General features: G+C 43.5%; 1 non-coding gene across 1 annotated transcript; it reads left to right on the forward strand.

Annotated features, from left to right (window-relative positions):
* Positions 1-4,648: 4,648 nt before the first annotated feature.
* On the forward strand, positions 4,649-4,753 carry LOC131222163 (small nucleolar RNA R71). Its single transcript, XR_009159871.1, has one exon. It is a non-coding gene; the product is annotated as a small nucleolar RNA R71 (small nucleolar RNA).
* Positions 4,754-11,679: the final 6,926 nt, after the last annotated feature.

Genomic DNA, 11,679 nt, shown 5'->3' on the forward strand with positions numbered 1-11,679 from the left:
ATCAAATTTCTCGACAAATGGTTTTAATCGATGGCCATTGACTTTAAACTCCTTGCCATTGTCGGGATCTCTTATCTCAACGGCCCCATGAGGAAAAACAGTAACAACAATGTAAGGGCCGGTCCAACGAGATCGAAGCTTACCCGGAAAGAGATGTAATCGAGAATTGTACAAAAGGACCTTCTAACCAGGCGTGAATGATTTTCGCAAAATGTGTTGGTCATGAAATGTTTTCATCTTGTCCTTGTAAATTCTCGAATTATCGTACGCATCATTCCAGATTTCTTCAAGTTCATTCAATTGAAGTTTGCGTAGCGAGCCAGCGTTGTCCAGATTGAAATTAAGATTTTTGATCGCCCAGTACGCTTTATGTTCCAGCTCCACAGGCAAGTGACAAGCCTTCCCATAGACAAGTCTAAAGGGAGACATTCTAATAGGAGTTTTAAATGCAGTACGGTATGCCCATAAGGCATCGGTCAATCGGATTGACCAATCCTTACGATCTGGGTTAACCGTCTTCTCCAAAATGTGTTTGATCTCCCTATTGAAAATCTCAGCTTGTCCACTTGTCTGAGGATGGTATGGGGTGCTTACCTTATGAGAGATACCGTATTTCTTCATTAAACTCTCAAATGGTTTATTACAGAAGTGTGAGCCCTCATCACTAATGATGGCTCGAGGTGTTCCGAATCGAGAAAGAATGTTTTCTTTTAGGAATTTAATGACCGTGCGATGGTCATTCTTTCGACACGGAATCGCTTCAACCCATTTAGTGACATAATCCACGGCGAGCAAAATGTACAGATTTCCAAACGATTGGGGGAATGGTCCCATGAAATCGATGCCCCAGCAATCAAATGCTTCAATGATAAGGACGGGATTCAAAGGCATCATATTTTGTTGGGACAATGCTCCCAATTTCTGACAACGCTCACAAGCTTTGCAAAACTCATGAGTGTCCCTAAACATAGTGGGCCAAGAAAGCCACATCAGAATCTTGGCCGTGGTCTTTTTAGCGAAAAGTGACCACCACAGCCTGAGAGTGACAAAAGGATGGTGGGCAATATTTCGCCGTACACATCTCCTTAGGATTTGGTCTGGGCAATATTTAAATAAATAAGGATCATCCCAGAAAAAGTTGTGCACCTCGGTGAAAAATTTCTTCTTATCTTGCGCAGTCCACTGTGTTGGTATGGCACCTGTAGCAAGATAATTAGCAATATCAGTGAACCAAGGTGAATGGGAAACTCTGAACAGTTGTTCATCAGGGAACATATCATTGATATGGGTCGCCCCAAGGGAATCAGTGGTATTAAGGCGAGAAAGGTGATCGGCCACTACGTTCTCTACTCCCTTTTTTATCTTTAATTTCCAAATCAAATTCTTGGAGTAGAAGGATCCATCGTATCAAACGGGGCTTAGAATCATTCTTAGAAAGAAGATACTTAAGTGCCGCATGATTTGTGTAGATAATGATTTTGGATCCGATCAAGTAGGACCTAAATTTGTCCAAGGTGAACACTACAGCTAAGAGTTCCTTTTCCGTAGTCGAGTAGTTTACCTGGGCAGAATTTAAAGTTCTACTTGCGTAATGAATGATGTAGGGCCGCTTATCTTTTCTCTGGCCTAGGACCGCTCCAAGAGCATAATCAGAAGCGTCGCACATAAGCTCAAAAGGAAGGCTCCAGTCGGGTGGCTGCATGATAGGTGCAGTGGTTAACGTGCCCTTAAGCTTGGTGAAAGCTTCCTGGCACTGCTCAGTCCACTCGTACGGAGCATCCTTTTGAAGAAGATTACATAAAGGACGAGAGAGAAGACTAAAGTCCTTTATGAATCGCCTGTAAAATCCTGCGTGTCTTAAGAAGGATCGCACGTCTCTGATGTTCTTGGGTGGAGGTAGGTTAGAGATAAGATCGATTTTTGCCTTATTTACCTCGATTCCCTTGGACGAAATGATATGCCCAAGGACAATTCCCTTCTGAACCAAGAAATGACACTTCTCCCAATTAAGTACCAAGTTCTTTTCTTCACATCTTTTCAACACACATTTAAGACTTTTCAAGCACTTGCTGAAAGATGGACCGTAAACAGAGAAATCGTCCATGAAGACCTCTAGATATTGCCCTACCATATCAGAAAAGATACTAAGCATACATCGCTGAAAGGTGGCAGAGGCATTACATAGTCCGAATGGCATCCTTCGATAAGCAAAGGTGCCACAGGGACATGTAAATGTGGTCTTTTCCTGGTCTTCAGGCGCTATCTCTATCTGGTTGTAGCCCGAATACCCGTCAAGGAAACTGTAATAGGAATGACCGGCTAACCTTTCCAGGATCTGATCAATGAATGGTAAAGGAAAGTGGTCTTTCCTCATGCGGTATTCAACTTCCTGTAGTCAATGCACATTCTCCAACCAGTAGTGACTCTAGTTGGCACGAGTTCATTATTAGCATTGGCTACGATGGTGATTCCGGACTTCTTAGGGACCACTTGAGTTGGACTCACCCATTGACTATCAGATATAGGGTATATAATACCCACGTCTAGTAGTTTAAGAACCTCGGCTTTAACCACTTCCTTCATGTTTGGATTTAGTCTACGTTGTGGTTGCCGAGCGGTTTTTGTATTATCCTCAAGATATATGTGGTGAGTACAAATCGAGGGATCGATTCCTTTGAGGTCCGCTATCGTCCATCCCAGGGCTCCTTTATGCTCAATGAGAGTAGATATAAGCATACTCTCCTGTTCTTTCTCCAGGTGGGCAGAGATCACCACCGGGTATGTCTCATCTTGACCCAAATATGCATATTTCAAATCAGAGGGCAAAGGTTTTAGGTCAAGCTTCGGCGGCTTGAGGTTAGACGTAGAGGCACTACATCAGTTTGTGGTAATTCTTTAAATTGTGGCCTCCATCGGTTAACTTCAAGTACCGGTGCAGTATCAAGCAAGACGCACGTCTCCCTAATCATGTCATCATCAAAATCATGGGAGTGGGCCAGACACATCTCTAGATGGTCGGAGGATAAGGTCAGAGGTGTCGTATCTTCCACGAAAGAGTCAATCATGTTAATGTCGTGGAAATCGTCATCATCCTCTGAGTTGCTGCCGTTATTGAAAAAAATGTTTGATTCCAATGTCAAATTTCCAAAAGACATAGTCATGATACCATTCCTGCAATTGATAATTGCATTTGACGTGGCGAGGAATGGGCGACCAAGAATGACGGGAATCTGAGTGCTCATGTTATTGATGGGTTCGGTGTCCAGGATGATAAAATCTACAGGGTAGTAAAATCTATCGACCTGGACTAACACATCTTCAATTATCCCTCTTGGTACACGAACAGAGCGATCAACAAGTTGTAGTGTGGTTAGGGTGGGTTTTAATTCACCCAAACCTAACTGTTTGTATATCGAGTAGGGAATCAGATTGACGCTCGCTCCTAAGTCAAGAAGTGCGTGATCAATTCAATGGTTCCTGATTACACATGATATGGTTGGGCTACCGGGATCCTTGAATTTCTACGGCACGTCTTGCTTCAGGATGGCACTCACTTTCTCAGTCAAGAAGATTTTCTTTTGAATAATTTTCCGTCGCTTGGTCGTGCATAAGTCTTTTAGGAATTTGGCATATGAAGGTATTTGTTTAACGACATCAAGTAGAGGAATGTTGACTTTCACCTGTTTCAACACCTCTAGGATATCCTGAGAGTTAGAGAGAGGTTTTGGTGAAACCAACCGTTGGGGGAATGGAGCAACTGGCTTCTCTAGAAGTTTCGGTTCTACTTTTTGTGGGGCATCACCGGATCCATCATTGTTGTCCTCTTTTGGTTCTTGAGGCTTTTCGGGCCTAACCGGAAGAGTTTTATCAATGATCTTCCCACTCCTAAGAGTGGTGATGGATTTAGCATGCCCCATCTGATTTGAAGAGCTGGGATCATTATTCTCGTATCGCGGTTTAGGATTGGGGAGAGGTTGTGCAGGAAGCATCCCCTTTTCTATAACCGTCATATGAGAATCTATCTTTTGCATAAAATCTGTAATTCCTCGCATTGCCTGAGCCAGCTCTTGTATGGGATTTTGAATCGGTTCCTCTTGAGGTTTCAATTGATTTGGATTTTGATTGAAGAAACCTGGAGGAGTCGCCGTTTGTCCATTTCTCCAACTGAAGTTTAGATGATTTTTTCAGCCAGGATTGTATGTGTTAGAGTTAGGTCCAGTAAAAGGTCTTTGATAATTATTTACGGCATTGGCTTGTTCATTCAACACTCCTCGAAAGGCAGGTATTGTAGGACAGTTTTCAGTTGTGTGAATGTTGCAATCACAGATGCCGCAAACAATTTCATTGACCTTATCCTTCTTTCCTTCCATGGCCTCAACTTTCCTTATGAGCGTAGTCACTTTATACTTGAGATCATCCTCTTCTTTCAAGAGATATAATCCACCTTTCTCCTTTAATTGAGTCGGCCTAGACGTGGTGTTCGCCATTGGGTAATAGTCCCATGATTGTGTTTTTTCAGCGAGACTATCGAGGTAATCCCATACCTCGTCAACATCTTTATTAATGAATTCTCCATTACACATTGTCTCGACCATTTGGCGCATGAAAGATGTCACTCATAGAAAAATTTGTAATGCACCACGTTTCAAATCCGTGTTGTGGGCATGAATCGACCAAATCTTTGAACCTTTCCCAACATTGGAAGAATGTTTCATCTTCCTTTGGGCAAAGTTCATGATCGCTTTCCGAGGGTAATCGTTTTATGATGTGGGAAGAATTTTTTATGAATTCCCTCTGCTGTCGCTCCATGTGCCAATGGATCTAGGACGCAGTGAATGTAACCACGTCTTAGCTTTCTCTTTTAAGGAAAAAGGAAAGAGTTTCAGCCTAATTGTATCCTCAGATACATTAGGAAAACATAATGTAGCTATAATCTCATCGAACTCTTTCAAATGTAAATATAGACTTTCTGATTCAAGTCCATGGAATTTGGGAATGAGTTGGATAACTCCTGGCTTGATGTCCATTTGTCCTGTGTTTTCAGGAAAAATCATGCATGAGGGCATACTCACTCCCGCCGGTTGCAGATAATCTCGTAAAGTACGAGGCGGGGGTGCCTGTTGCACCTCATTTTCATCTTGGGTATCCTCCACCCTGGGTGGAAGTGGAGGAGGTTGGTCTTCAGCCATAACATCAGTTAACTCAGGGGATTTCGAGCAGTATCTAGTCCTGCGATGGATAGTGAACCCCTCAACCAATCCTCCTTCAGTCAAGAGACGTCGAGTGTCGTCACGGGCCCACTTGGGCATGAAAACACTCGCAGCCCTCAATTAAAAGCCTAATCCTAAGAAAGGAAAAGAAAATCTAGAAAGAAAGAGAGAGTTGGAAAGAAATTACCAAATTGGAGTCCTGAGTTAAAACCTGCAAAATAAAATAAAATAAATTAGATTCTAAGAGAAGAGGAACAACCCTTTAAAATAAAGGTAGTAGTAAACTGATTTCTTAAAAGGAAGTGGAAACTTCTAAAATAAAATAGGAAAGTCCTAGAAAGTAAATTACTAAAAGAGAACTGAAAAATAGAAAGTAGGGAAAGAGTGTACCGAATTAGAGATTTCTATCTTAAAGGCCAACAAAATAGGAAGGTTAGTTTCTAAAGAATTCTAAAAATAAATTAAGAAACAAAATTAGATTCTAAAAGTGTCAGAATTAGAAAGTTACTAAAATAAAACAAAAATAGAAAGTTAATTTCTAAGAAGGGAAAGAAATAACCCTAATTCTAAAAATATGAAAAAGTAGAGAGATTAGGAAGGAATTACCAATTTAGAAACTTATGTCCAGATCCTATAAAACAGGAAATAAGTTAGTTTTGAACTCAAATAAAAATAAATAAATAAATAAAAACTAAGGTTAGTAAAATCCTAATCTTAAACTAATCCTAAAACCAATTAACTTCAGAGAATCACAACCGTCAGTCCCCGGCAACGGCGCCAAAAACTTGTTCACTCCCCAAGTATAGGGTTGTGATGTAGTAATAAACTCGGTAAGACCGAGGTCGAATCCACAGGGACTGATACCTGTACGTTTCCTAAAACCAAGTAGAACTAGAACTAGACTAAGATATGATCTAACCAAATAGAAATTTAAGGAATAATGGTGGAATAATTATCTAAAACTTTAAGGAATTCAGAGGAAGGAAACTAGGGATTTAGAGGATCCACTTGTAGAGATCAGGGAGATCTTATGCCTGCATCAAGGATTACGGAATTCAAACTGAACTTACTTGATTTGGTTTTCAAGAGATGAAAGGTATATGAATTAGAATGGATTCCATCATCTAACCATGCCCAGGAGACACAGCAAACAACAGGATTAAACTAATTACCAACCAATCAACAATGTATGAAGATCAGGAAGGTACTATCATCCTACCATGCCCATGGGACAATGATGAACAACAGGGCTTCCTGACTTCATAAATATAAAAAGAGGAAAGAAATATTCAAAGGCATTGCAAACCCATTGTAATTTCAGTCACAACAGACCATTAAAGACTGATAAAAATATTCCTTATAATAATCAACTAAATCAAATTAAGTTCAGAAATTTAATATACTTGCATGGAATAAACTCTCCCATCTCGCTACAGGCTTCACCTCTTAGCCCTAGCTAAGAGGTTTAGCCACACATGACTGGGCTAACAAAAACAACAAAATAAAAAATAAAAAGGAAAAGAAGAGAATAAGAAGGAAAAAGAGAAAACCCACTCCACGTCCAGCCTTTCTTCAACCGTCCAAAACTCCAACTCCTCCGCTGTTTCACGTCTCAGTCATGTCCAGCAGCAACCATGTTCGGCAGCAGCCTCCCTTCTGCTCCCCTTCCCTCTCTGTTTCTCTTTCTTGAACCCAGACCCACGACCGAGCACCAGCAGCCAAACTCCTTCCCAGAACACCTTCCACGTCCAAAGCCTCTCCCTCTTATGCAGCTGTCCGCCTCTGCTCCTCTCCATTCGCAGCAGACTCCTGGTGGGACTCTGCCCATCTTGCGTTAGTGAGCTGCTGGGACACAAGATCAGCTATCGGCTTTCTCAGACGTTCGCAGAACGTAACTGTGCATCCTGTTTTGCGCTGATGATTGGTGTGGCCCAAGATCGGGACTGGCCAGGAAATCCCATCCATCCATTGAACTTTCCATGAAATCTTGGCTCAGACGGTGAAATTTCAAGAGAAGTTTTGCGGTAGATGCAGAGATCCGATGTTTTCTTTTCCTGCTGTCTGTCCACTGTTTAAACAATCCAAACTGATCTCAAACTGTTTTTTACAATTTGTCCACCTAGGTGATGGTTACAAGCCTCTTTGGAATCCATTAGATGGTTTAGATTGAACCGATCACCTCAGTGGGTGGCCCACAAGAATCCACCGCAGGCTCTGTTGCGAAACAGAGCCTGCGCGTTTGAGCGCTGTGATGGTCGGTGGACCCCACAGTGATGTATTTTGAGAAATCCATTCCGTCCACTAGGTTCAGGACGAAAAACCCTCTGGAAATAAGTATTTTTTGGAGAGAATCGGTGTTGTCCACAAGTTTGCTTACTCCGTCGTCCATCTGACGTTTAACAGGTACTCTACCTTTGTGTGTGTGCATGGGCCAAAAAGGAAAGATAGGCGATGGTGTTGGTCACCTTTCAGAGCATATGGACGGTTCTGATCATCGAAAACTGCGATTGATGGGGCCCACTACGTGAAAACGGACGAACAGCGTCCGCCCGCTGTCTCTGTTGAGGAGATGGATCGGGTCAGCGCCTGCTGACCGGTCCAGTTCTTCCGGTGCACAGCGAGTGTGCGTGCGCTGGATGTGCACGCCACTCAAGGTGGGGTCTACTTGGATGTATATGCGAGATCTGTTCCGTTCATCTCTTTTCTCATATCCTTTTAATCGTGGAGAGTGAAGTTGAGGCACATCCGGATAGCAAGTGGGCCCCAAATCACGGCTTTAGTGGCTAAAGTGTCTATTGAGCCACTTCCACAGGGATCCGGGAGCTGAGATTCGACATGTACGGTTCGTTTATGGTCCTCAGGCCATGTATGAAGTTTTGAGTTGAAAGAATAGAGGGAAGCCTGTGATCTTGCTTTCTGGACGTCTTCCAAGCCGCTTGAGTTTCAGTTTCTTGATTTTTGCAGATCCCTGGCGTGTAATTCCATTGATCTTGGTCCCTTGGAGTCCTTCCCTTGCCTTGATGCATTCTGAATGTTAAATCCATGCTCTCAGTACCTTTTCCCAGTCCAAGCTCGTAAATACGCCCTGCAACACAAACACGATTAGATCAGCCATTAAACGGTATTATGTTTGTAGATCCAAGTAATAACTGGGGTCTAATATGCAATATTTGACCCTCAACACCTAGATATTTCTGAGTTGCACAGAGATCTTATGACCGAGGTACATCGATCGCAATTTTCTATCCACCCTAGCTCGACGAAGATGTATCTTGATATGAGGAGACAGTATTTTTGAGCAGGGATAAAGTGCTAAATCTTCAGTTTTATGGCCGAGTGTGATACATGCTAGCGTGTCAAGGCCGATCATCAGAGATCCCCTGGTCTATTGCAATCGTTGAGCGTCCCGACATGGAAGTGGGAGCACGTATCTACAGATTTCATTATGGGCTTGCCGAGGACTCAGCGCGGTCATGATGTCATATGGGTTGTCGTGGATCGTCTAACAAAGTCGGTACATTTTCTTACAATTTGTGAGACTTGGCATTCGAACCGGCTCACCAGGCCATTTGTTGATGAGATCGTGAGACTGCACGGTGTTCCTATCTCGATTGTTTCAGATCGAGACCCAAAGTTCACGTCTCAGTTTTGGAGGAGCCTTCAGAGAGCGATGGACACTGATTGGCAGCTCAGCACTGCGTATCACTCGCAGACCGATGGCCAGACCGAGAGGGTTAATTAAATACTTGAGGATATGCTTCGGGCCTGTGCGATTAATTTCAGGGGTAGTTGGGTTGAGCACATGCGATTGGCTGAGTTCGCATACAACAACAATTATCAGGCAACCATTGACATGGCTCCTTTTGAGGCATTGTATGACAAACCATGCAGATCTCCAAGTTGTTAGACCGAGGTCAGAGAGCGGTGTCTCCTAAGTCTTGAGCTTGTGCAGAAGACGTCAGAGGCTATTGATATCATCTGGCAGAGGATGCGTATAGCTCAGAGCCGGCAGAAGAGTTTTGCTGATCACCGGCGTCGTTCCTTGGAGTTCGCTGTTGGGGACAGAGTGTATCTCAAAGTCTCGCCCATGAAGGGTGTGGTTCAATTTGGAGCGAAGGGTAAGCTTGCCTCGAGATTCATATGACCTTTCGAGGTCATTGAGCGTTTTGACGCCGTGACATATCGGCTTGCGTTGCCATCTCTGTTGTCTGGTGTCCACAACATTTTCCATGTCTCTATGTTGAGGAAGTGTCGGCCAGACATCGTTCTTGTTATCGATTGGCAGCCGCTAGAGGTTTGTGAGGATGCTTCTTACATTGAGCAGCCAGTTCATATCCTCGATCGAAAGGAGCAGGTCCTCCGAATTAAGGTCATCTCCTTAGTGAAGGTTCAGTGGGGTCAACATTCTGTTGATGAGGCGTCTTGGGAGTGCGAGGCCGAGATTCGAGAGCGCTATCTACATCTCTTTGATGATTGATTATATATTGTATCTTATATACGGTCTCCGATTTTATATGATGATGTTATGTTTCCTCTTTTTTATGAGTTTTGACTAGTTGCGATGATTGTGTAATTTTGAGGATGAAATTTTTATTTGGAAGAGAGAGTTTTAAGGCCCGTATCATAGTCTGTACTGTTCCATAGGCTTCCGCGGTCCTCTCGGTCGAATTCTGGCAACCCTAGATTTGTATCTAATGTTTGCACACGATCCTAAGTTGAGTCCTCCATACTGAAGTCTGCTCGACCTGAAACTTGTACCTTAGCGACTGCGCCGTCACAGAGGTTCTAACGCCGTGACTCGTGCACCGATTCGATACCTAGGCTAGAAGTTATGGGGCCGCGTTGATTTCGAGAAAAATGCCATGTGTGCAAATTTTGAGAGAATCCTACGACCTATCCAATCAATCAATCAATCTCATTAATCAAGTACACATCACACTTCAAGTCAAGTACAAGTAACCCATACCCTACCCTTACCTTTCTCTTACATAAGCTACCCCAAAGTGAACCCTTACATCACTTCATCCATCACTCCACCCATCACTCATCACCCATCACTCCACTTCTTATCATCCCATCACTTCTCTCTCTCTCTCTCTCTCTCTCTCTCCTTCATTTCTAAAAAAAATCTCCCAAGCAATAAAAAAATTTCCAATGTTCAAGCTCTCTCTCTCTCCCAAAGCCAAGTGTGACCCACTTTCCCTCTCTCTCATCTCTCATCTCAACCATCCATTCATCATCTATCTCCATCAAAATTGAAGGTAAGGAGATCGGCGTTCCATCGGAATAAGAAGATCGAACGGTGGGTGCTTTATAGACTAGATTTTCATGTTTTGATGATAGGCCAAGTGAGGCCTACCGATTGATGGTATGGATCTCACTTTGGACCCTAGATGTGGCTGATGGCCCACTTTGATTCTCATGATCATTCCATGATGGGGCCATTCTCCATGGACCCCATCATGATGTTTATCTTCCTTGCATGAATAGGGTCATCTAGACCTTGCATTTTGGTGGAGAAAAGGATCTCCACCGTTGATTTTGATCGGTAGGCCCACATGTAATGGGACCCACTTGATATAAGTTGTGTTGTATGGAAGGGAGGGCCCATAGTGCCAGGGTCCCTCCATCACTCGGTCTCTCTCTCTCTCTCTTTCACTTTTATTGTGTGTGACGATGTGACTGTGTGGCCCATCCGGATATACCCCACTTGATGTATGTCTTATCCACACCACCCAGCCATTTAGTGGCCCACCTGAGCAGGGCCCACCTTAAATATATGTGTTATGCCCATAACTGTCCAGCGTCTAGGGACGCTGGACGTGAACTGAAAACAAAAATATTAGCTTGATTTAACAAGCTTTGGAGAGGGCCACTCATGCAGGCCCCACCTTAATGTATGCATCTGATCCACGCCATCCATCCCATTCCCTGGATCATTTTAGGCGTCGAGCCGAAAAATGAAGCCAATCCGATTATTTAGAGGGCCACAACATAGAAAATAGTGAGTTTTACCATTAAAATATGCTACGGCCTACTCTGATGTTTCTATACACCAAAACACATCGAATATTGGGTTCATTCAGGCTGTCTTGAGCCATAGAATCCAACGGCTGGGTCAGATTCTCCTGATGCGGGCCCCACATAGGAAAAACCGTGAAAAATCTATTTTAAAAAAATAAAATAAAACAAGATGCAGCAGGTGCTGCTGTTAACGTCCAGAGGACACGCAGCAGCGTCCTGCTGCGCTGGGACGTGAAAGGAGGGCAGGGACGTGGGTCCCATGCGTAGGCCCCACCGTAAGCTGTGTTGGACATCAACACCATGCATTTGGTAGGCCCCCTTAGGGCAGTGGACCACCCCAAAAATCAGCCGCATGTGGAACTTAGGTGGCCCACACGGCAGGAAATAGTGGGATTGAGCGTCTGCCATTGAAACCCTTTTGTTGTCACAAAAGTTTTGGGTCATT

This window comes from Magnolia sinica, chromosome 12 (genome assembly GCF_029962835.1).
Source record: "Magnolia sinica isolate HGM2019 chromosome 12, MsV1, whole genome shotgun sequence".
Lineage (NCBI taxonomy): Eukaryota > Viridiplantae > Streptophyta > Magnoliopsida > Magnoliales > Magnoliaceae > Magnolia > Magnolia sinica.